Below are 27,625 nucleotides of genomic sequence, written 5' to 3'. Positions count from 1 at the left end.
AAATCCACTGCAGTTTATTATTGTATTGTATGTTTCTGTCAGAATAAATACTGTCTTGTGTGTTAACAGTGGATATGAACAGAAGTTCAGATGCGTCTATAGCGCTTCACTCTACAGCTGTTGTTAGTATAAATGTGACTATTACACTTTACTAATAGTACAGAAACACAACATATAGATATAAATGACACAATGATGATGATCACTGAACTGAATCCACTGTACTGTGACTCTCTGTCACACATCAGTTCACATGTGTTATCGTCACCGTGTATCTGATGTGTCTAAGTGGTCGTTGTCACGGCTACATGTCAGTTTCTGTGGTTGTGTGCTAGTGTTTATTTGTGTGTGCAGGAGCAGACGGCTGGAGGGATGTCACATGTGACGGATGTGAACGCAGACAAATCAACAGCAAACATCGGCAAACTCTGCAAGGCCGAGTCTCAGACTCTCATGTCGTGGAGACGCTGTGTCTTTCGTTAAAAAAAGTAAGACCCTTTGTTTAGCCCGGCTAAATTGAGACAACTGAAAACGAATGGTTCAATTATATTTACAACACTGTTCAAGTTTGTGCGGCTCATTTCCAGACGGCTGCTTCACGAACGCTTTGGTTAAAAGTGGGGCTATTCCAACCATTAAAACTTTACAAGGACAGTCTGGCGCTTCTGATTTGCAGCCTGTAAGTATATTTTCATTGTATAACACTTTGTTACGGACTAACGTGAGTTGACTTTGTCGTATGTTTGTGATCTGCAAATGCAGACGTGCGCGTGAAAAAAGACAACATGAGTCCTAATTAGGGATGCACCGATCCGATACTCTGGATCGGAATTGGGGCCGATCCGGGTCTTTTTTGCTTGATCGGGTATCGGACTGACGGGTTCTCTTCAGTCCGATCCGTTGCGATACCCGTGGATGTTACTCTAAAGCTTCATAAAGGACTAACTATCAGGAAATTACCATAAACGTTGTCATGCACTGTTTTCGATGTCATGTATTTCGATAGCTTTATGCGAGGAATAAACCAATATAGCATAATTAAAAAACTCTGACCTCAGCTGGTGCGGTCATCTGTCAATCTCAATCCAGCATGCGCGTGTCCGGGAACAGTCAGGACGTTACTCGTTCCAAAGTTTTCAATATACTTCATAATCACTACATAATAGACTTTGGTTTTGTTTAAAATGCATTTTGCCGGAGACTGTACTCGCTGAGTTTAACGTTATTAGATTCAAGCACTGGAAGCGGTCTATGTTATGCGTCATTCATACATAACTTTTAACTTTAGGATGGATTCAATGTTCTATGATTTAAAGACATAACATATCTCTTCTCTTTGTGTTATAACTGTTTTGAACTTGGGAAGCAAAGATCCCCGCGACAACAGGATCATCTCAATCCGGGATGCGCGTGAGTGAAGCGGGTGCATTAAGCGCATCATTCTGCGTTCAATGCGCATGACTTTAAATAACGTAGAAGCGAATGTATTAAGCGCATCATTTTGTGTCCAGGATGTGCATGAGCGAGTTTGGAGAATTTTATACTGTGATAGTTTTGTGTAATAAACAGAGATTTATTTGTTAAACATTTTGTAATTATCTGTGCTTTATGAGACCACATTTTTGTTTTGTTTGTATTTTTAAGTTTAATACAGCACTTAATTACATTTAGAAAAAAATCATACTTTTAAGTAAAAATACTTAAGTAAAGGAAAATGGTAGATTTTAATTGACTCATGGATATAAAGTAAAAAAACAAACATTTATTTATGGACTGTAGTGGAATAAGTATGATGTGCTTCATACTGTGGGAAAGCATTTTTTGTCCAAAGTACTCTGATAAAGTACATATATATTAAAATGTACTTGAAAGTAAACATGCTTAACTATCCACCTCTGGCAATAAAAGTTAAAATATGCAAGTCTACTTTGATCATGAAAAACAGTGCAAGTATCGGATCAGAATCGGAATCGGCCGATATGCAGAATTCAGATATCGAAATCGGATCGGAAAGGAAAAAGTAGTATCGGTGCATCCCTAGTCCTAATAATGAGTAATAATGTTCCACTAGAGGCAACAAATGTTGTGTTTATATTGTCTTTTATTAAGTATTTATTTAGGGTTTAGTGTTTATTGTCTTTGTTGAGTTGCGATGAGATGTGGCCTAACACTCGTTGATCAAGCAGGGCAAAAGCGCTCGTGTAATTTTATGTTGCTCGCGTTGTTTTATAATGTAACCATTCCCTGCTGTAGTTTGAGCTTTTTAACGTCGTATATAAAACAGGGTGTCCGCGGATCCTTAAAATGTCTTAAATTCCATAATGTCAAAACAAGGCATTAATTAGCATTACAGTTTTTCTCAAATGCTTTGGCTCATTTCTTGAAACAGAAACTACATTCTGAAAATTCTAAGATCATTTGGCAAAACAGTCTTACAGTTCAGCACAACACTATAGCTCACTTGCTAAAGCTAATATCTCTCCCAAAACTTTTCACTCATGCCTCAAAACTAAATTCCTTTCCCATATAAAGAGTCAGTGCCACGAAAATGACAAAGATCCTTCTCAAATGCTTTGACTCATTTCTTGAAACAGACCGGACGCTCTCAACACTCTTGGTGCTTTTGCCAAAATAACGTGGATGGTTCGGCACAACACCATGGTTCACCTGCAAAAACTCATACCTCTCTCAAAACGGTTCACTCATGTGTCAAAACTAAATTAACTTCTCATTTAAACAGTCAGTGCCCCCAAAATGCTTCACCCCTTTGGCATTGTGTAAGCACTATATCAAAAAGTCAAAATATTTAGATGTTTTGTCACTATGGCAGAGGACCATTGAAACATCCCTCATGTCCACCTTTCAGTCTTGGCCCATTCCTTCATTGACAATAGTTACTGTTCTGTTTTTTGTCTAGCTAACAGAATGCAATTGTGTATAAAACTGAAAAAAAAAGAAATAGGATTTTAGGGTAAGAGTAGCCTACAAGGTTTGACATCACACATTTTAATCATTATCTTTCACACATAGTTACGTCAATACATAAGAGTAAAAAGAAAATGTATACACCATAATATACTGTAATATAAATACACAAATAAAAAACAATTCAAATTATATGCAGCCTAGAGTGCTGTAAATAAAGCTGGAGTTTCACAACTAACAGTTCTTCACTGGTCGCTGTCTTCACCCTCCCGCTCCTGGGCATCATCCTCATCCTCCTGTCCATCATCCTCACCCTCCTGTCCATCATCCTCACCCTCCTGTCCATCATCCTCACCCTCCTGTCCATCATCCTCACCCTCCTGTCCATCATCCTCACCCTCCTGTCCATCCACACGCTGCTGTCTGTCTGGCCACAGATTCTCGTCCACATCACAGCTCATATTCTCTCTTGCGCTGCAACGAGGGAAGAAACGGCTTGCATGTCTCAACCGTCCCCTACACTGATCTCCTGTAATATCCTCACACGCAGTGTCCATTGCATGGAGCAGTGACCTCTGATCTTGAGCCCGATGCTCATACACTCTCCACCTCAAAGCGGAGAAAAAGGAACATTAGGCTGCACTCGGTGACCTACCTAAATTGTGGACCGAATTTCATCTGGGACAGCATGGTGTCTTGGTGCTCCCCTGCCTCTTCCCCCTATTCCACCACCAAGCACCCTTGCTCCTCTTCTTCCTCTTCCTCGAGCACGCATTTGCCCTTGTTCATTTACTTGGCCAGGTGCCTCCATGTTCAGAAATTATACTGGTCCTGCACGGTCAAGCTCTTACAGTTTTTCTCAATTGCTTTGGCACATTTTTCGCAACAGTCTTAACATTCTCTAAACTGTGAGTGCAAATGTCACAACTGTTTGCTGGAACCTTAGAACTTTATTGCATGTGTGCAAAATGAAGTAACTCACCCAAAACATTTAATTCATGCTTCAAAACCTAGTTATCTTGTCAGTAATTTGGCCAAGGCCACCAAAATATAAAGTACTTTTGTCATCGTGTGAGCCACACTGGTCAAAATGTTTAGTTGTTTTTTCACCATGACCGTCACCCATGGAAATAAAGGTTTCATAAAAAAAAAATTGAGAAGAGTCAATGGTACACAGAAAAAAAGTAAATTAACATTTTGATTTATTTAGTACATTTATGTTTGTGTGTGTATTACATGTAAACTGAAATCTTGCTTGTCCAATTGCTGTACATTTCATATTTCTAATGGTATGTTACAACAAAAATACAATAGTAAATAACTACAAAATAACCTCCATGAAAAACTAACTATTCTTGTTGGACGTCCTGTCGCTCTTGTTGGTCAGGCCAAAGATTTTCATCGACATCACATCTTATGTTTTCCATTGTCATGCACCGGGGAAAAAATCTCCTTGAATGCCGCACCCATCCCCTGCAATGATCAGCTGTGATGTCCTCACATGCAGCATTCATGGCATCCAACAGAGACATCTGATCTTGTGGTCTATGATAGGGCTGCACGATTTGAAGAAAAAATCTAATTGTGATTTTTCTGACCAAAATTGCGATTTAAAATGCAATTTGACTACTATTTCAAATAAAAAGAGCTAGGTTTTTGTTTTAACAGCATTCATCAAAGAAAGACATGCAAAAATGTCATGACAAATTAAGAGAATAACAACAGTATTTTAAATAGTTAAACTAACAAGTATAAACTAGGGATGGGCATTTAAGGCAAAAATAATATTAGAAGATCGATTAGAACTATTCGAAGATTATTCAAAATTCGCACCCCTCCCCCATATGGACGCAATTACAGAATTGCACGCACATAAACGGAGAGAGAGAGACCACTTTAAATCTGTGACGACACACTGCTTTATTTATTATGGAATAGGCAATCTTACATCAAGCTAAACATTAAGATAACGCGTTGAAACATTAATATATTAACAACCGAAAGACAGCACTTATTAACAGTACGTCGATCAGCTTCAACCGCTCATATTGCTACGACATTTCATTGTAAAATATGAGTATGCACATTTATACCAACAAAAAAAACAGCAGGGTGATTGATCAAGGAAAATATAATAAAGGCATAAATATTTTAGACCAGACATGCGATAAAACGTATTAACCGTATGACGGCATTTATTAACAGTCCGGAACGATTTAATGAATTAACAGCTCAAAAGGCTTCAGTTTCTATTGTCATGAAAAAGTTTCTCCAGACTGGCAGTGATCGTTTTTCTAGACTAACAGTAAACTCGGGCTGTACACATTTTTAAAGCCCTCTCCTTCGACAAAGCTGATCGGAAGCGAATCCTTAGCAATCATTTTAGTAATTAAAGCCGTTATTTGCTCCGCCCGTCTGGCATCCAAATCGGTTGGCCTGCATTCGTCATAGAATAGTCTATGATACCTCTGCAGGTGTTGATAGAGATTGGTTGTGTTGCCTCGCGAGGTCGACACACACTTTCGGCATGTTTTACAAAGCACTTGCTTTGGAAGAACATCATATATGAGTTTGAAATCCAAAATAGTTCCAAACATAAGCGTTGCTTGTTCTTTTTGGTATCAAGTAGTTTGCTGCTGCAGGACTTTGCGCTTCAGCAGACATAACATTACTTTGTTGCGTATTTTTAACTGCTGCTCCCTTTCCAGTCATCTTTTCCAAATGACGTTCTTTGCTAGTTCAAAAGCATGTACAGCGTTAAAATGTCCCCTATTGGTTAAACGTAAAATTGCAGAAGGAAACTGTGAAATACTACGTAGGTGTATTTTATCATATTTAAAGCCCTTAATCGAAATAATCGCAGCTTTTCCGATTTGAACATCGCATCCCTTCAAATTGCGATTTCGGTTTAAAAATGATTAATCGTGCAGGCCTAGTCTATGATTATATACTTTCCACCTCCAAGCAGAAAAAAACTCTTCTATTGGGTTTAGGAATGGAGTGTATGGTGGAAGGAACTCCAATGTTATCCTTTCATGTGCAGCAAACCACTCCCTAACAATGTTGGTTCGGTGGAAGCGGACATTATCCCAGACAACAACATAATTAGGCCAATGTGGTCTCACTAAACCTCTTTCTTGTTCTGGAATCAGGTCTGTGTAAAGTGTGTCTAGGAAGGCCAGGAGCAGTTGGGTTTTATAGGGTCCATATAGGGTTATAGTATATGTGTGGAATGTGCGTGCTCACTCCATTCTCTGAAATGGCAGCACACATTGTAATATTGGCCCCACGTTTGCCTGGGGTGTCAGTTGTGGCTCGGTGTCCAGTGAGATTGCGACCACGTCTCCGCCCTTTGGACAGATTGAACCCGGCCTCGTCCACAAAAACAAGAATATGGGTTGTTTCATGTCCTTCTAACTCCATGATTCTCTACGAAGAAACACAGAAACAAAATAAAGTGAATTTTTTATTCTAGAGTTCAGTAAATGTTTTCTCTTACAGTATTATGGGTTTCTAAAACTTTACAGTAATTACATAATACAGGCATCTTAGAAGTACAGTAAAACTCATTACGTAAGTGCACACCAATAGTTTACTTGGACATACTGGTACCGCAGCTCCTTTACTCTTTCAGTATTCCTCTCAAATGGCACCTTGTAGAGTTGTTTCATAGACATTTGATGTCTTTTCAAAACTCTGTCTATGGTGGAAATGGTGACAGAATTCTATGTTTGCGAAGACATAATTGTCATTTATGATTGCACTTTGGATCTCTATTAGCCTGATGGAATTGTTTGCTGTGACCATGTTGCAAATTTCTTGTTCTTGCTGATGGTTAAATACTGCTGCTCTGCCACCAGCACAAGGTTGTTGAGCAGTTCTATAGAATGTACAGATAGACTTGCATTTACAATTACAATATTGTTTTTTATAAAAATGCTTTACATAAAACAAACACAAAAATACATATTTACCTGTTTTCCCTACGAAAGCTTTATACAATTGATGACACTGTGGACCTATTTACATTAGGCTGCACTCTTCGACCACCCACTTCCATTGTAAAACCAGATTTATGACATGATCCACAAGTGTGGCTCTGATTTCGTCAGAGACTCTGACTCTTCTATTTCCACCTCTTCCTCTGTTATGTCTTCCTCTAACACCATCACCACGTATTCTTACACGTCTTCCAATTGGTCTTCTACGAGCATGTTGCTGCAGTTCAGGGTTGTGGAAATCCTCCATGGTCAAGAAATGGTATTGATTGTGCTGTGGGCAATCTACTTTTTACTGTATATGCTCCCAAACTTCATTGGTTAAATGGATGATTGGTTGATTCAAATTGTATTGCAATTCGAGGTAATTTGTCAATGTAGCAGACATTACAAACAATATCAATGTCAGATATTTATGCAATTTACATGCGTGTATACCAGTTTTTGAGAAGTGAATGGATTGTTTTGAATGTGATGGCGTACACGATGAAAAATGATTGAGAAGTTGTGAGGAGTTTGACAGTTTAAGTGAGAATTGACTCATCAGTTTTGATCAACAAGCCCTATGCAATTATTTGTTGTGCAAACTGCAGACGATTGTACTTAATGTTTGCACACATGTGCCAAAGCATTTGCAATTTGCTCAAATCAATAAGAAATTCCAATCTGATGTGAAAAATAAGCTAATTGTTCGGGGATCTGATCTTATTGTTTTGGAAAATACAATTTTCATTTGAGAATTGAGCTAAAGCAATTGAGAAAAACTGTAACATACATGTTTGGCAGCATTCACAGTCATGGACAGCACCTGTTGGTTAACAAAACTTACTGTTTGATTGGTCATCTAAGATGTGTGAAACTCTTCCTTCATTAGTCAAGTTCTACTTTCACATGACTGTCAATTTCTGTAATAAATGAATCAAATTTTCCAAGGGATTCATATATGGTATTCATGGTATTATGTTCTTGACTAATTTCGACAATTGAACAGACTTATATGCATGTGATGACTTATACAATGAAATGACGCTGACATGCTTTGGAGCGAACAACCATTAGACTGAGAATCAACAATCAGTTTAGATCAACAAGATCTAATCACTTGGAAATTGTGCTTAATGTAGGCTACCTGTACTTAATCATTTCAAAGATGTACTGAGACATTCACACATTAACTTAGAAATTTGCAATTTGATGAAACTAATGAGAAATTCAATTCTGTTGTGAACAATTGACATGTGGTTTAGTAGGTTTGTCCATGTTGTTTTGAAAATGTTATTTCTGTTTAAAGAAATGAGCCGAACCAATGGGGAAAAACTGTAAAATGTGTTAAATCCATGTTTCCAAGGTCTTAGAAATGCAATCGAACCAACAACCTAAAGATTTTCTTTTCTTAAAGAAATCATGTATGTCTCTGTTTATCGGGCAGAACAAAATAGCCGGAACCAACCAACAGATAACATGTTCGGGGGGTGGATGTTTGTTTGACTGGATATGTGCAAATTTGTTGCCATGAAATTGGTCTTAAATATCATTCTGCACTATTGAAAAGGTCTTTAAAAGTCTTAAATCTAAAACCCTGATAAAAGGTAATACAGTTAGCTATAGTTTTTACCTATTTAATGTAATATAAAAAAATAAAAACTTGACAATCCTTTACATTCTGCAGAAGTTACTGTGGCAAAGTTGATGTATCAGCTTGATCATCTTCATTTTCTGTATCAGATTCGGGCTCGAATTGAAATGAGGAAGTACCGATCACATTTTATCACCTGTCAGTACAATTGCTTGTGAACATGATGTTTCGAATAAATAGGAGGCGTTACATTTCCGTCAAACACTTGCAGTATTCAACCAATCACTACACACTGGTTGATCACAAAACTAAATACCTTTATAAGGTTTCTTTTTAGTATGGGAATTTTGACATTATTTTGTGTTTATTTGTCCGTTTCAGTATAAGAAGGGGTGAAAGAGAACTTTCAAGTTTAGTATTTTGTGCTCTGACTCTCTTGGCACGTGCATCTCTACAACCTGTGACACCTGAAGGCTTTTAGTTATTATTCTTCATGAAAGCTGATTTGATGCACGTTTGGCTTCTATCAATATCAACTGACAAATAAATAGCATTTATCGTGATGTATAACGTTTTGAATGCTTTGCAGTATTGTTAGAGAGTTTATACAATAGTTCAGTGCTTAAAGTTTAAACACATGAGAATTATGTCTTTAGGGCCGGAAGCACTTATAGATAAGTGAAAGACGGGACACGAAAATGAGTGACTGAATGCGCCGCATACACAATATAACATTTCTGAGCATTCATTTTATAATATTCAAAGATTATATAGGCTATTGATCAGTTGGGCAATCGCTCTAAAATGTGACCATTTAGTCTAAAGCCCTGTACATGCTAAAATACAAATACGCACACACAGGCGTTATTATTCTGCTACTGTTCATTTCATTAGATTTTAGTGAGTTTTGAGCTTTATTTAAAATGTCATGATTAACACCTCAGTAACGAACTACACTAGTCATCATTTGAAGTGGATCAAAAAAGTTAATCAATATTGTCCTAAAACAAGAACAAGTATTGTTCAAAATTCATGTATAAACACTTAGGTATAATCAATGTTGTCATCAATGGGATTTCATTCCTCATCACTTTTAATGATGCCCAGATATGATTATTTCTCACATGGTGTGAATTGACTTGTCACACATTTAAGTGTCAGCAGATGAATAATCTCTGTACTGTAAACCAAGCATGAATTGCATGCTTTAACAAATGCCTGAAACAAGTCATGAATAAAAAACAACAAATGAAGCAAAAGCCTTAAATGATAACCAGTTCCCAATTTTGGACACCTGTGACAGGTCAATTGGTACCTAGTGACAAAGAATCATGTCTGGTGACCATCAAAAGCCATTAAGGATGACATTTCTTTAATGAGAACATAGACTTATAACGGACTTTCATGTTATGCACGAATTGTTAAAGAAACACATTTTGAATTTAGAACAACTTTGATGAAAGGTTTTGATCCACTTCAAACGTTGACTAGTATACATTATCCATAATTCTGTCATCAGTCCTTTTATAGTCTGGATATTTCCCAATAATAATTTTATATTTGTTGTCACTGGTTATTGTCTACAGTTAATTAGATATTTTCACATATTTGTGTAATGTATTTGCAGTGGATAAGAACAGATATTCAGATGAGTCTACAGCGCTGGAATCTACAGCTGTGGTACGTACCCATTTTTAATTATGACACATGTATAAATTTGACTTACTAATACGTTACTAATAGTACAGAAACACAACATATAGATATAAATGACACAATGATGATGATCACTGAACTGAATCCACTGTACTGTGACTCTCTGTCACATCAGTTCACATGTGTTATCGTCACCGTGTATCTGATGTGTCTTAAGTGGTCGTTGTCACGGCTACATGTCGGTTTCTGTGGCTGTGTGCTAGTGTTTATTTGTGTGTGCAGGAGCAGGCGGAGGAGGAGGAGACCATGTGTCACATTTGACGGAGATGTGAACGCAGACAAATCAGCAGCAACCATCGGCAAACTCTGCAAGGCCGATTCTCAGACTCAGACTCAGACGCTGTGTCTTTCGTTGCAAAAAGAAAGACCCTTTGTTTGCCCTGCCATCATAACACAACTGAAAAGGAATGGTTCAATTTTATTTACAATACTGTTCCAGAAAAGTACAAACCGAATGTTCAAGTTTGTGCAGCTCATTTCCAGACGACTGCTTCACGAACGCTTTGGTTAAAAGTGGGGCTATTCCAACCATAAATACTTTACAAGGACAGTCTGGCGCTTCCGATTCGCAGCCTGTAAGTATATTTTCATGGTAAAAGACTTTGTTACGGACTAACGTGAGTTGACTTTGTCGTATGTTTGTGATCTGCAAATGCAGACATGCGCGCAACGTGAAAAAAGACAACATGAGTCCTAATAATGAGTAATAATGTTGGCAACAAATGTCGTGTTTATATTGTCTTTTATTAAGTATTTATTTAGGGTTTAGGGTTTATTGTCTTTGTTGAGTTGCGATGAGATGTGGCCTAACACTGGTTGATCAAGAAGGGCAAAAGCGCTCGCGTAATTTTATGTTGCTCGCGTTGTTTTATAATGTAACCATTCCCTGCTGTAGTGTGAGCTTTTTAACGTCGTATATAAAACAGGGTGTCCGCGGATCCTTAAAATGTCTTAAATTCCATAATGTCAAAACAAGGCATTAATTAGCATTACAGTTTTTCTCAAATGCTTTGGCTCATTTCTTGAAACAGAAACTACATTCTGAAAATTCTAAGATCATTTGGCAAAACAGTCTTACAGTTCAGCACAACACTATTCATCACTTGCTAAAGCTAATATCTCTCCCAAAACTTTTCACTCATGCCTCAAAACTTAATTCCTTTCCCAAATAAAGAGTCAGTGCCACGAAAATGACAAAGATCCTTCTCAAATGCTTTGACTCATTTCTTGAAACAGACCGGACGCTCTCAACACTCTTGGTGCTTTTGCCAAAATAACGTGGATGGTTCGGTACAACACCATGGTTCACCTGCAAAAACTCATACCTCTCTCAAAACGGTTCACTCATGTGTCAAAACTAAATTAACTTCTCATTTAAACAGTCAGTGCCCCCAAAATGCTTCTCCCCTTTGGCATTGTGTAAGCACTATATCAAAAAGTCAAAATATTTAGATGTTTTGTCACTATGGCAGAGGACCATTTAAACATCCCTCATGTCCACCTTTCAGTCTTGGCCCATTCCTTCATTGACAATAGTTACTGTTCTGTTTTTTGTCTAGCTAACAGAATGCAATTGTGTATAAAACTGAAAAAAAAAAGAAATAGGATTTTAGGGTAAGAGTAGCCTACAAGGTTTGACATCACACATTTTAATCATTATCTTTCACACACATAAAGTTACGTCAATACATAAGAGTAAAAAGAAAATGTATACACCATAATATACTGTAATATAAATACACAAATAAAAAACAATTCAAACTATATATGCAGCCTAGAGTGCTGTAAATAAAGCTGGAGTTTCACAACTAACAGTTCTTCACTGGTCGCTGTCTTCACCCTCCCGCTCCTGGGCATCATCATCACCCTCCTGTCCATCATCCTCACCCTCATGTCCATCATCCTCACCCTCCTGTCCACCATCCTCACCCTCATGTCCATCATCCTCACCCTCCTGTCCATCATCCTCACCCTCCTGTCCATCATCCTCACCCTCCTGTCCATCATCCTCACCCTCCTGTCCACCATCCTCACCCTCCTGTCCATCCACACGCTGCTGTCTGTCTGGCCACAGATTCTCGTCCACATCACAGCGTATATTCTCTCTTGCAATGCAACGAGGGAAGAAACGGCGTGCATGTCGCAACCGTCCCCTACATTGATCTCCTGTAATATCCTAACACTCAGTGTCCATTGCATGGAGCAGTGACCTCTGATCTTGAGCCCGATGCTCATACACTCTCCACCTCCAAGCGGAGAAAAACTCATAGCATTGAGGAAAGGAGAGTAAGGTGGTGGGAACACCATGACCATCCTTGGATGAGTAGTGAACCAGGCCCTGATGAGCGGGCCTCGGTGGAAATTCACATTGTTCTATACAATGACATATTGAGGCATGTGATGCCCTCCGAGACCTCTCTCATTTTCAGGGATCAAATCAATATGAAGGCGGTCCAAGAAGACGAGGAGCTTCTTTGTATTGTATGGGCCAAGACTGGGGATGTGAGTGGCCACACCATTCTCAGATATGGCAGCACACATAGTTATATTGCCCCCTCGCTGGCCTGGGACATCCACCGTGGCCCGTTGGCCAATAATATTACGGCAACGTCTTCGGCCCTTGGCCAGGTTGAAGCCAGCTTCATCCACAAACACGAGGGTGTGTTGGGTCTCCATTCCTTCCAATGCCATTATTCTCTACAATAGCGTAAAAAAAAACCATCAAATCAGTCATACAGAAGAGTCATACAGTACAGTTACAGACAATTACATAGGCACTAATTGCAGCTCTATGACCCTTTTTCTTATTGTTTGTTATTTTCTTCAAAATCAGGATAATAATGATAATTTCATCATACAGTAAACTGCAGTTTTTAGGGAAATTGTGGAAGTCAGATAAATCAAATACTTTCATACCTGGATACACAAATCAGGTTAAGTGGGTACTGAAGCAAAACAAGTTTGGGAACCACTGCTTTATTGTAAAAAGGTTATAATGATGGACAACCAGTTACTGACTTACATGTGCATACTGGTACCACAGCTCTTTCAGAGTCAGAGTTTCTCTCAAATGGTACCCTGTAAATTTCCTTCATTGTCATCTGATGCTTCTTCAATATCCGGTCTATCGTGGAGATGCTTATAGAGTTGACATTTTGGAATAAGGCATTGTCTTGTATGATTGCAGCGCGGAACTGTCTCAATGTGATGGCATTATTTGTTAGGACCATGTTACAGATCTCTTGTTCTTGGTGTTCATCGAGAAGTTTTCCTCTGCCACCAGTGCAAGGTTGTCTTGTAATCCTAGACATAGAATTCAAAGGACAACACTCCATTCGTAATGTATACCTTATGTTTTCCTTACAGAGTGAGTTACCTATGTTATTGTATTGTTGTTTTGCTTACAGTAACTTAACCACAATCATAATGCATCACTGCACAGTGACTGGAATACTACTGTAAACTGCATCATCAATACAGTACAGGGTTCCTCAATTAGTTTTCACTAAGGGCCAAATTCTACCAACAATAGAAAGTCAAGGGCCACCAGTTATAATCTGATGACTACAATGTTTGTTCTGCGATTATTATTGTTGTTATTATTATTCAATTTACTGTTGTTAATTTGTAATCACTGTGTGATCAAAACTGAGGAAATAGAACTAATAATAAAAAAAAAAAATTGTGATTTGTATAATCACAAAAAAAAAAAATATTAGTTCTATTTTCTCAGTTTAGATCACACAGTTACATTATATTACATAAACATTACTTTGTATTGCTAAAAAACATTATGTTGCAGAATCAAAAAAATCTGGATCCTGTTTTCCATCCATATCAAGACGTTCTGTTCATCTCCACACTGGATCTCTTTCCTTCGCTTTCCGAAAAAAGGAGAATAAATTATTAGACCTATCAGCATTAATATTTTTATTGTTTTTACAATTTTTGGTGATCAAAATGACATAGTATTACTGATGTCTACTCACCATTCAATGAGAGAAGTGACAGCGACCAGCTGAAGCAATGCCTCTGATGTTGGGGCAATATTCTGTTGTTGCAATCCTGAGACACTGATCAAGATGTGTACTGGATAATCTGTTTCTATCCTGGTTCTTGATGTTATTCATTATAGAAAATGACAACTCGCAGATGTAGGTGGAGGGAAACATTGAAAGTACAAACATTGCAATGACTCTGCTGTTCTTGAATTTATCTTGAGAAACAATTTTGGTCCAAAAGTCATTCACATTAGACGCCTTGTGTTGCTCTCTGAGTAAATCAGACTTTGACATTTCCAAAATCTCCAGCTGCAAAGATGTTTCATCTACGCATGGGATCAAGCTTTTAGCCTCAGCAGTCCACTGTCCATCTTGCTGGAACTGAGAATGGATGTCTTAGGAAGAGAAGTAGTTCACTCGATAAGTTAAAGCTCTCAAATCGCTCCTTGAAATGATCTGCCAGTCTCGTGACGAAGTCGCGCATTAGCGGGTCTTCTCGCATATGCCGTTTCTCGCAATGCTGTTGCAAATGTGGAAAGTGTAGCTTTCTTCCTTGAAGATCCCGTTCAAATAGAGTCAGTTTTAAGCGGAAAGCTTCAACAGCTTTGTGCATGTCTGCAATAGTGTGGTTCTTGCCTTGCAATTGCAAATTAAGCTGATTTAGATGAGACATGATATCGCTCAAAAAACGCACGTATCCCATCTCTGTGCTGTCGTTCAAAAACCTCAAAAATTCTCTGCTTTCTGACTTTGGATGCTACTTAAAAATGTACATAGTTCATTTTGTAAGTCACACACTCTCTCCAGCACACGACCTTTGCTTAGCCACCGGATATCGTTGTGCAGCAAAAGATTGCGCCGTTCTGCAGACATTTCCTCCAGTAAAGACGATGTTGCAGACTCGAGCTCTCGCGAATAACGTTTACCAGCCTCGTCACAGTATCCATCGTCTCTTTAATTTTTACAGACAATTTGGCGCACAACACCGATTTATGAATTATGCAGTGAAATGCCACAAGTGTCGGGCTGACAGCAGCAAGTCTGCTTATCAGGCCTTTGTGATGTCCAACCATCGAGGGAGCCCCATCAGTAACGACAGACACAACTTTGCTCAAATCCAATTCATTCTTTTTAAAGAATTCTGTTAGTTCGTTAAAAAGTATTTCTACGGTTGTGCGCCCATGCATCGGCAGCAAACAAAGCAGCTCTTCACTGAAATCCTTCCCATCAAAAAATCTGACAAACACAGACAACTGTTCAATGTCGGTTCGGTCGCAAGAGGAGTCTATTGCGAGAGATATGGCTTCTGCTTTCTTTATGTCGGATAATAGATTAAACAGGCACTCACCCGCCAATGCCTCCACTCTTCTTGTTGCCGTGCAATTAGATAACGGAACCTGCTGTAATAGCTCCGTGACCATTTTCTTTGTTTTCGCGTCGTGATTTAGAACTTCAAATCTGCTTCAAGTTCCCAAATTGATTTAAAAATCGAGATTCATTTTTTTTGTCCATACTGCACAGCCCTAGTCCACATCACAGCTCATATTCTCTCTTGCGATGCAACAAGGGAAGAAACGGCTTGCATGTCTCAACCGTCCCCTACACTGATCTCCTGTAATATCCTCACACGCAGTGTCCATTGCATGGAGCAGTGACCTCTGATCTTGAGCCCGATGCTCATACACTCTCTACCTCCAAGCGGAGAAAAAGGAACATTGGGCTGCATTTGGTGACCTACCTCTGCCATTGTGAGGTCACGGTCGATGACATGGTCTATAATTGTGGACCGAATTTCATCTGGGACAGCATGGTGTCTTGGTGCTCCCCTGCCTCTTCCCCCTTTTCCACCACCACGCACCCTTACTCCTCCTCTTCCTCGAGCAGGCATTTGCCCTTGTTCATTTACTTGGCCAGGTGCCTCCATGTTCAGAAATTGTACTGGTCCTGCACGGTCAAGCTCTTAACATACATGTTTGGCAGCATTCACAGTCATGGACAGCACCTTTCGGGTCATCTGAGATGTGTGAAAGTCTTCCTTCGTTAGTCAAGTTCTACTTTCATCTGACCAGTGACATGCACAGGAATTTTGAGGGGCAGGTGCTCTGACCTGAAAAAAGGTCACCCCCCCCAAAAAAATTGAAAAAAAACCTCCCGGGCTGTATGAAGAGCTGAGAAATGATGATTCATTAATTCATTAATCACTTCGCCTACACAGTGTCATGACATCTTTATCACAGTGCAAAGTCTCTGTCTCACCTGAAGGTTGGCTTTTTCGCAGCCAACCCTGCAGTGATGTGCTACGACGGCGTTTTAGTGCCACGTAAAAAATAAATTAAAAAAATCGAGAATAACGTCAAAATGTTACGAGAATAAAGTCGAAATGTTAGTAGAAATATAGCTGCAAGCAGCAATCATCGGGTTCGAGCAGTCTAAGGGGTCGACTAGGCTCGGGAATCGCACCATTACAATCCACGACGGATGTCACTCTCCCACAACAAGAAAAATGACGGAACAATGACAGCCATGTGACTGGTTGAGTATCAATTTGGGTTTACATGCAATTAAACTGGTGTACGTAATAAACGTTTGTTATGTACATAAATACAGCATTTTACAACCAGCCATACATGTGCCATATTTATAAATGTATTAATAAGGACCAACGTTTAACGTTTATAACATTTCATTTCTATCACTGTCGTCCTGTGAGACTTATTTCATTCCACACACATGCACAGTCTCAATCACGCACGACACACAGAACTATAAAGTACATTCACACTCTTATGAAACAGAGAGAAATAACATCCATAAATACACACACACACAGAATAAGTAATACTTACGCACGTATGCACATATAATATAATATACAATAAACCGCTACATTGGAACTACATGCATTGTGATCTGTTGACTATAAAAAAGCCATTGAAATGAATTATATTTCACACTTTTGACTGTTATGAAGGCATGCCTCTTCCGATGACCTTCACATTTTGCATGCTTGTTTAGTGTCACAAGATGTATAATAGTACTTAATGACAAGTCAGTTGGATTATTCATTAAGGAGCAGCGAGCTTTCAGGTGGACTTTTGAGGTTAATACGATAAATGACCCTGTTATGGTCACACAAATTAAAAAGTTCAACATGTCTTTGATAAGTATTCATCTAGAGAGTCCAAAGAATTGTATTGTGGTGGAAATTTTTTAATTCCTTGAAAGACCTAAAATTAGTATGCAAAAGTAGGTTTTTAACATCATCACCGATAACTTGGGAACCATTTGATTGACATCAATAGATCAAGAGGCAGAGTTGTTCAGAATGAGGAGAACTATCATATGATGTCAATACTTTATGTAAATGACAAAAGTCACATGATAGACAATTGTTTAAGCCATCAAATACACATCAATCTTTCCATTTTTGCTGTTATAGAGTCAATGTACTGTGACTCTCTGTCACACATCAGTTCACATGTGTTATCGATAGCTTGTATCTGATGTGTCTAAGTGGTCGTTGTCACGGCTACATGTCTGTTTCTGTGGCTGTGTGCTAGTGTTTATTTGTGTGTGCAGGAGCAGACGGCTGGGGGGGATGTCACATGTGACGGGGATGTGAACGCAGACAAATCAGCAGCAAACATCGGCAAACTCTGCAAGGCCGAGTCTCTGACTCTCATGTCACTTAGGTAGCACGTCCATCCTTCCAATCCAATCCTCTTGTTATCATTCTATCTCTCCGAAAGCTGTTTCATCCTATAATAATCATAACTGTTTGATCAGAACAAGGATGATTAGAAATTTTCTATGTTAAAAATTCACATTCACTCAGGCGGCCCCTCGAAAGAAGATTTCGAAGAGGAGACCACGACCCCGTCAGCAGCTGCGGCAGAAGCGACCACTGCTAGCCATCGAACCACCTCCCGAGGGGAAGAAGATGCAGATCACACCCCTAGTCCCCCCGTCACTGTCCCTGGGTGCTTGGCTCAAGTGGTAAATGTTTAGAGTTTCGAGGCATCCTCTCAACCTTAGTCAGAGGCAGGGATGCTCCCGTACTGTGGGCCGAGGTCGCCAGCCTGGTTACGAGTCCGACTCACTAACCATTGTCACTTTCGATGGTTCGGGGACCCCGTGTCGAGGTATTTTTCCATAGTTAGTTTTGCATCCTCTTTTGCACACGGAAATGCTTCTGGCCACTTTGAGAATTACCAAAAGATATTTCAGATTACCTATTGGTGGCATGTGCGTGAAATCAACTTGCACATGTTGGAAGGGTGCTTCCGGATATGTCAAGGCATCGTGCTTGATTGAATTGTCCGGATTTACCTGAGCACATGTCCAAATGAGTTTTGCGGTTTTATGTACATCGGCAATGCAATATAATTGATTAAATCCATGAACCACTTTTGCACAACTGGTGTGAGACAAACCGTTATAATGTTTAATAAGGATAACAGGATGCTGACCTACCCTGTTCATCCCTTACAATCCCTTCTTTAACTGGAGCACAGCCATTTTTGCTCCATGTGTTGGTTGACTTTGCAGGATTTTGATGTCAATATCTGGTACATTAGTTATGTGCACTGTGATGGCTACCTGTTTTATCAGAGAGGACCATCTGTCCATGGATTCATTGACTTTTGTTTTGACTGGGTTATAATTGGCAGGGACTAAACTTTCAATAGTCGGAGTGATAAGTATGCCTAGATATTTAAAGCCATTGATTGCAATGGAAAATGGATGCCTAATCTGTGAATGGTTCCTTTCTTGGGTATTTAAAAACAGTATTGATGATTGGCATTATTTACTTTATAACCAGAGAACTTTCCAAATCTATCAATAACTTTTAATAATACTGGTACAGATCTCTCAAGATTTGTCAGTGTAAGAATAGTGTCGTTTGCGTATAATGCTATTCGATGGTCACAATCCTTTATTTTAATGCCATTGATAGAGTGGTTAATTCTAACCGTGATTGCTAAAGGTTCTAATGCTAGGATAAAGAGCATTGGTGACAAAGGTCTTAATGTTGTATTATTGGTCCTCACTTCAGCTGTTGGTTTAAAATATAAAATATTGATACAGCTCAGAAATGAATCTCCGAAGCCAAAACTAGGGATGCACCGATCCGATACTCTGGATCGGAATTGGGGCCGATCCGGGTCTTTTTAGCTGGATCGGGTATCGGACTGACGAGTTCTCGTCAGTCCGATCCGTTGCGATACCCGTGGATGTTACTCTAAAGCTTCATAAAGGACTAACTATCAGTAAATGACCATAAACCTTGTCATGCACTGTATTCGATGTCATGTATTGTGATAGCTTTATGTGAGGAATAAACCAATATAGCATAATTAAAAAACTCTGACCTCAGCTGGTGCGGTCATCTGTCAATCTCAATCCAGCATGCGCGTGTCCGGGAACAGTCAGGACGTTACTCGTTCCAAAGTTTTCAATATTATTCATAATCACTAGATAATAGACTGTGGTTTTATTTTAAATGCATTTTGCCGGAGACTGTACTCGCTGAGTTTAACGTTAGATTCAAGCACTGAAGGAGTCTATGTTATGCGTCCTTCATACATAACTTTTAACTATAGGATGGATTCAATGTTCTATGATTTAAACACATAACATATCTCTTCTCTTTGTGTTATAACTGTTTTGAACTTGGGAAGCAAAGATCCCCGCGACATCACGATCATCACTATCCGGGGTGCTCGTGAGTGAAGCGGGTGCATTAAGCGCATCATTCTGCATCCAATGCGCATGACTTTAAATAACGTAGAAGCGAATGTATTAAGCGCATCATTTTGTGTCCAGGATGTGCATAAGCGAGTTTGGAGACTTTTATATTGTGATGGCTTTGTGTAGTAAACAGAGATTTATTTGTTAAACATTTTGTAAGTATCTGTGCTTTATAAGACCACATTTTCGTTTTGTATGTATTTTTAAATTTAATACAGCACTTAATTACATTTAAAAAATCATACTTTTAAGTAAAAATACTTAAGTAAAGGAAAATGTTAGACTTAATGTACTCATGGATTTAAAGTAAAAAAAACATTTATTTATGATCTGTAGTGGAATAAGTATGATGCGCTTCATACTGTAGGAAATCAAGTACTCTGATAAAGTACATATATTTTAAAATGTACTTAAGAGTAAACATGCTTAACTATCCACCTCTGGCCATAAAAGTTAAAATATGCAAGTCTACTTTGATCATGAAAAGCAGTGCTAGTATCAGATCAGAATCGGTATCGGCCGATACGCAGAATTCAGATATCGGATCGGAATGGAAAAAGTGGTATCGGTGCATCCCTAAAACCTCATTCATGTAAAGCCATTATCGTACGCTTTTTTAGCCTCAAGTGATAGGATACACGTGTCAGGAGCTTCCCTTTTTTCCTCCATGATATTTAAAATTCACATAATGTTATGGGTAGCCTGGCCGTTCTTAATAAATCCATTTTGGGTTGAAACTTAGAGATGGGACACATTTTTCTAATCTAGTAGCCAAATTTTCTGCGTCTGTGTTGAGTAAAGAAATTGGTCTGTATGACTCACATTTGGTAGGTGGATTGTCAGGTTTCAAAATTAAAGAAGTTAAAGCACTTCTCAGTGCTGGGGGTAGGTAACCATTTTTAAATGATTCTGGACAACCAATTTGTGTTTTAAACATCTTGTATATATCGATTGGCAGACATCGGGGCCGGCTGTTTTAACATTGTTCATCTTTGAGATAGAGTCCAAGATTTTGTGTTCTTCAAGTGTCTAGATAGTTATTATCCTCATCTGATATAAGCGGGAACTGAAGGTCATTAAGAAAATGTGTTTGATCTTCAGTATAAGGTGCTGATTCAGATTTATATAAATCTTTATAAAATGAAACAAAGGTTTTATTTATTTCTAAGGGATTAGATATTGTTTCTCCATTCGGAGTTTGAATACTATTTATGGCATTTTCTGAATTACATTTTTATCTGCCAAAGTTATAATTTTGCTGCCCTTTCATTTCACAATCATTTCACCATGCTCGTAAAATGATTGTTTCAATGTTATTAAACTGTTTTCAGCCTTTGTTATGGAGAGGGTATTAAACTGAGCTCTAAGTTTAAGAAGTTTATGATGTATAGTATTTGAAGTGTCTAAAGAGGCGCTTTCTTCATCAAGCTTAATTTCTTTTTCCAATGAGTCTAATTCCAATTTAAATGTATTTGTTTTGGAGCTTGTGATGGAAATGATCTGGCCTCTAATATATGCCTTAAATGCTTCCCACCTCACAGTAGCTGATGTTTCATCTTTATTCTCTTTGAAAAATGATCTGTATGAACTCGAATTCTGTGAAATCCGGATCTTTTAACCATTTCAGATGGAGACGCCTTCGGTAGATTTCACTAATATAATTTATTGCATTATAAGTTAATGAAACTGGACCATGATCCGAGATAACAATAGGATCATATTGGCACCTTGCTACTCTTGGAATCAGTTAACTAGAGATCAAAAAATAGTCAATACGTGAATGACCCTTCGTCACTGTAGAAAAACATGATTATGTTCTTTTATTAGGGAACAATGTTCTCCATGGATCAGACAGATTTAGTTAGTTTATATTGTCCCATATCTTTTTCCTAGTCTGAGTGTGTGTTGTGTCAGATCCTGTTGATCGATCAAGTTTAGGAGATTATGTGCAGTTGAAATCTCCTGCAGTTATCAATTTACCTTGTAAGAAGGACAACAGAAGAAAAAGTTATCAAAAAAGCTTGGACAATCTGTATTAGGGCCGTACACATTTGCCAGAGTAATTATTTCATTAAAAATCGAGCCTTGAATTATTACTTAACATCCGGATGTGTCCTGTAAAACCTTGGATATATGTAATGGGACTGAAATGTGTACTGGTCATTAACCCCCTGGAGTGAGAAGAAAATAAAGCTGAATAAATTTGTCCTTTCCAGCGTCTTCGTATTGGTGTAAGGTCATTTGTTGTTACAGTGGGTATGGTGAGTATTCAGAGCTCCTTACATTTTTCACTCGTTGTTATATTATAGCCATTTGCTAAAATCATTTAAGTTCATTTTTTTTCCTCATTAATGTACACACAGCACCCCATAATGACAGAGAAACACAGAATTGTTGACATTTTTGCAGATTTATTCAAAAAGAAAAACTGAAATATAGTTAGTATTCAGACCCTTTGCTCAGTATTTAGTAGAAGCACCCTTTTGATTTAATACAGCCATGAGTCTTTTTGGGAAAGATGCAACAAGTTTTTCACATCTGGATTTGCATCTGGATTTGGATCCTCTGCCATTACTCCTTGCAGATCCTCTCCAGTTCTGTCAGGTTGGATGGTAAGCGTTGGTTTAGGTCTCTCCAGAGATGCTCAATTGGGTTTAAGTCAGGGCTCTGGCTGGGCCATTCAAGAACAGTCACAGAGTTGTTGTGAAGCCACTGCTTTGTTATTTTACCTTTGTGCTTAGGGTCATTGTCTTGCTGTAAGGTAAACCTTCCACCCAGTCTGAGGTCCTGATCACGCTGGAGAAGGTTTTCGTCCAGGATATCCCTGTACTTGGCCACATTCATCTTTCCCTAGATTGCAACCAGTCGTCCTGTCCCTGCAGTTGAAAAACACTCCCACAGCATGATGCTGCCACGACCATGCTTCACTGTTTGGACTGTATTGGACAGGTGATGAACAGTGCCTGGTTTTCTCCTCACACACCGCTTAGAATTAAGGCCAAAAAGTTCTATCTTGGTCTCATCAGACCAGAGAATCTTATTTGTCACCATCTTGGAGTACTTCGGGTGTTTTTTAGCAAACTCCATGCGGGATTTCATGTGTCTTGCACTGAGGAGAGGCTTCCGTCGGGCCACTCTGCCATAAAGCCCCGACTGGTGGAGGGCTGCAGTGATGGTTGACTTTCTACAACTTTCTCCCATCTCCCGAATGCATCTCTGGAGCTCAGCCACAATGATCTTTGGGTTCTTCTTTACCTCTCTCACCAAGGCTCTTCTCCCCGATAGTTCAGTTTGGCCGGACGGCCAGCTCTAGGAAGGGTTCTGGTCGTCCCAAACGTCTTCCATTTAAGGATTATGGAGGCCACTGTGCTCTTAGGAACCTTAAGTGCAGCAGAATTTTTTTTTTGTAACCTCGGCCAGATCTGTGGCTTGGCAAAATTCTGTTTCTGAGCTCTATGCCAAACAATCTAAGCAGCCCAACATTAAGTTGAACGCTTCTGTTCCTGAAGTCACAATTTAGCCTCTTCAGATGTTTTGTCTGAGTTGGTGCTAAACTCTGTAGGAAAATAGATGTTGTGGGCCAGAGTTGAGAAGCACTGCTGTAAATGCAGTTTAATATGCTGAAGGTGTTTATGTGTGTCTCCTCTCATGACTGTTCTTTGAGGAAATGTCTCACTCCAGCTCACAAAGATCGGGAGTTTGAACAGTCAGCCGAGAGAAAATGTGTTACGTCACTTTCATTCATAAATGCTAAAAAAACTAATATACACACACACGTTATTATTCTGCTGCTGTTCATTTCATCAGACTTCTGTGTGATTTGAGCTTTATCTGAAAGGTCAGGATTAATAACTGTAGTGGTTTTAGCTGAATGTTAAAATACCCAGATAGCAGACCAACAATGTGTCATTGTTTTTTTTATCATGTTTGCACCTTAGAATAACGTTATTTTTAATGATGAATAAAAGATCAAGGTGGGCATGAATTCAATTCTAGTTCAATTGAATTTCAATCACTCTTTTAACAGTGAACTATGATTGAAAAAAGATTAGATCAATCTTACTTTATTTACAGCAAGATTCTACTCCATTAAATCTTGGACAGTATGTTGTGTATTCTTTACTTTTTATAGGAGAGGATGTTGGCAGAGGTAGACATTACTGAAAATTACACTTTTTGAGTATCTGTACTTTGATGGTTTTGTATTGTAAACTTGTATTTCCAGTATTCTTATATGACCAGTATTCAGTACCAGTTCAAGATTGAAACGCATTTGCAAGGATCAGACATATTTGGTGATCAAATACTTAATAAAAAATCTCATCTTATTAATTGAAATCAACCATTTTACTAATAAAAAAAATGTAATGTATTTCAAACTCTATATTGGACTTAAAAATGTGTCTAAATATTAGCCTTTGAACATTCACTGCATTTATTAGCCGTCTCACACTCTCACATTCACATGTGTGTGTACTGACGAAAGTCCTGTTTGTTCCCGAAAGTCAAATTTTTTAATAATCAAATATATTGATTTGTGTGTTGGAGAAAGAAGTAAACTCCACTTTTAAATGTTACTTTGGTTGATATGGGATTTTCATATAGCTGAATTGTATTTCAAAAAATGTCCATCTATTATAATGATGACATCATTTCATGTCTCTTTGTGTTTAAGACCGTTCTCCAGACGTGGACAACTATTCTGAAGACGATGACAGTTATTCTTCAGCAGTGTTGGGGGTAACGCGTTACAAGTAACGTGCGTTACGTAATAACATTACTTTTCTGGAGTAACGAGTAAAGTAATGCACTACTTTTTAAATTTACACATTAATATTTGAGTTACTTTTTACACATTTAGAAATATCATCAGCAAAATCTCTGTGACAGGGAAAAGGCCGGGAGTCGTGCTGCCCGATCGTAAAACCTTTGCAAGCTTTTTGGATAATGCATATATGGAAATGGAGACCGAACTAAAGAAAACTTTTGCCGACTTGGAATATGTTTCAACCACTGCAGATCTATGGACTGCTCAGAATAAAAGTTTTCTGGGAATTACAGTACACTGGATAGATCCTGCTACTCTGCATCGGAAAAAAGCTGCAATCGCCTGCAGACGATTTCGTGGGAGACACACGTACGATACCATCGCAGCGGAGTTAGAGCAAATTCACATCTCATATGCTCTTTGTGGTAAGATAACTGCCACGGTCACTGACAATGGCTCGAACTTTGTCAAAGCTTTCAGAATGTTTCAAGCTGACGATGATAATGAAACCGAGAATGATGAAGACGAGGTCATATTTACGGACTTGCACGCAGTTTTACGAGATGACATTGAGTCCAGCGAACGGTATGTTCTCCCTCCACATCACCGGTGTGCATCGCACACCCTTAACCTTATATGCTCGAACGACATAGTTCAATTTTTGACGCTTTAAATGTTAAGACCCTGATATAACTTATTTCATAATGGCAACAAGTATTAGACTCATTATTACAATGGATAGTGAACTCACTTTATATAGATTACTCGACCCACACAATAAGTACAAAAGTAAAAAACACATTACTTTCCATAATCTGTAATGTTTATTGTTCTTTTATATAGCATGCATAGCTATGAGATTAGGAAGTTCTCTGAATATAATATTATTCTATATTATTATTCAATGTATAGCCTATGTGTTTTTAAAAGAAAATGAAGGTGCTTGACTTGTATAGGCTGTTGTTGAATATATTACGGCTTTAAACACTAGTTCAATAACATCTCAGTCAAAAAAAAACACATGTAAGACCTGAGAGAGATCAAGCCTCAGCCAGGTAAGAAAAAGTAACTGAAAAGTAACGCAAAAGTAACGTACCATTACTTTTCATAAAAAAGCAACTAAGTAACGCAATTAGTTACTTTTTTGGGAGTAACTAAATATTGTAATGCATTACTTTTAAAAGTAACTTTCCCCAACACTGTTCTTCAGAGCAGGAGGTCAGTGATGATGCCGTTCAGGGTCAGGTCAGCACTTCTCATTATGTCAATCATCACAACAAAAATCCACTGCAGTTTTATTATTGTATTGTATGTTTCTGTCAGAATAAATACTGTCTTGTGTGTTAACAGTGGATATGAACAGAAGTTCAGATGCGTCTATAGCGCTTCACTCTACAGCTGTTGTAAGTACACATTTTTAATTATGACACATGTATAAATGTGACTATTACACTTTACTAATAGTACAGAAACACAACATATAGATATAAATGACACAATGATTATGATCACTGAACTGAATCCACTGTACTGTGACTCTCTGTCACACATCAGTTCACATGTGTTATCAGCAGTTTGCATCTGATGTGTCTAAGTGGTCTTCATCACGGCTACATGTCAGTTTCTGTGGTTGTGTGCTAGTGTTTATTTGTGTGTGCAGGAGCAGACGGCTGGGGGGGATGTCACATGTGACGGAGATGTGAACGCAGACAAATCAACAGCAACCATCGGCAAACTCTGCAAGGTTGAGTCTCAGACTCCTAGGTAGCACGTCCATCCTTCTACTCCAATCCTCTTGTTATCACTCTATCTCTGAAAGATGTTTCATCCAATAATAATCATAGCTGTTTGATCAGAACAAGGATGATTAGAATTTTTCTATGTTAAACATTCACTCAGGCGGCCCCTCGGAAGAAGACGTGGAAGAGGAGACCACGACCCCGTCAGCAGCTGCGGCAGAAGCGGCCACTGCTAGCCATCGAACGAATCGATCTTCCTTTTATACCCGTATGTACGGGGCGGAGACTGGCGAGGGCGGGCCATTGGCCAATCCCCATTGGCATTTTAGTTTTATCTCGGAGATGATAGGTTCTCAGAACACAACACAATGTCGAGAGACTGACTGAAGGGGAACTGAAGTTAGTTTCCCAAACATTCACACTGTTCATTGGTTCAGTGTAAAGTGGTTTTCCTTTAACAGGTGACAGCATCTATTAACAATCTCCAACTGCGATAATACAGACTTTTCCAAATGCTGAATAATCTGACAAACCTGTTTGTTTAATTTGTCTCAATCTACCATGAACATATGCAAGACGTTTATGATCAACCATTGAAATTTCATCAATTATAAATAGTTGCAGTTTTCCACGTTTTGCTCTCAAGGAATATTTTTTTTTCATTTCAAAGTGGTACGTATGGCAGTGAAGCGTTTGTTCCGATAGAGAAAGTGCTGTGGATTGTAGCAGCCTTTATATTATAAGCAGCAACACCAGTGGGCGCTGTTAACAGCACATGTGTCTCATCTGGATTCTCTGACAGCTTTGAAAGGATGCGACTGCTTTCATTATTGTCTGCATGTTCAGCTTGAATGCTACCAGTCAGAATAAAAACAACTTTTGTTGAGCCCGCTTTAAGTCTCATGTTAGTCAATCTATAAACACTCTCTTGAGCTGACACCTCTCGATCATGTAAAAACACACTTCCAAGTTTTCTTAAAGCCTGTTTTGCATTTCCTCTTCTATTTTATTCATAGGCTTAATCCAACTTTCATTATAGTCCACAACTAAATACCACTTGTTATGTTCTTTTAAGTATGCCAGTGCTGCTTGAATGTCAAATATTCTCTTAAATTTGACTCAAATCATCATTTTCTGATCTTGGTAAGACA

At 38.6% G+C, this 27,625-nt stretch overlaps 1 long non-coding RNA gene across 4 annotated transcripts; it reads left to right on the top strand.

Moving 5' to 3' along the window:
• The first annotated feature begins 366 nt into the window (after positions 1-366).
• On the top strand, positions 367-27,365 carry LOC130416958 (uncharacterized). 4 transcript variants are annotated; one of them, XR_008906068.1, is made up of 12 exons: positions 367-488; positions 588-679; positions 10,127-10,179; positions 10,438-10,790; positions 17,796-17,908; positions 18,052-18,358; positions 24,643-24,769; positions 24,858-25,320; positions 25,946-25,980; positions 26,086-26,138; positions 26,396-26,499; positions 26,635-27,365. It is a non-coding gene; the product is annotated as an uncharacterized LOC130416958 (long non-coding RNA). The 4 variants fall into 4 exon arrangements; XR_008906067.1 differs by having other exon boundaries at positions 24,643-25,320; XR_008906069.1 differs by lacking the exon at positions 10,438-10,790 and having other exon boundaries at positions 24,643-25,320.
• The last annotated feature ends 260 nt before the right edge of the window (positions 27,366-27,625 follow it).

This window comes from Triplophysa dalaica, unplaced genomic scaffold (genome assembly GCF_015846415.1).
Source record: "Triplophysa dalaica isolate WHDGS20190420 unplaced genomic scaffold, ASM1584641v1 Contig3, whole genome shotgun sequence".
In the NCBI taxonomy this organism is placed as follows: Eukaryota; Metazoa; Chordata; class Actinopteri; order Cypriniformes; family Nemacheilidae; genus Triplophysa; species Triplophysa dalaica.
The sequence above is the reverse complement of the archived record's forward strand: the minus strand, read 5'-3'. Positions and strand labels throughout refer to the sequence as shown.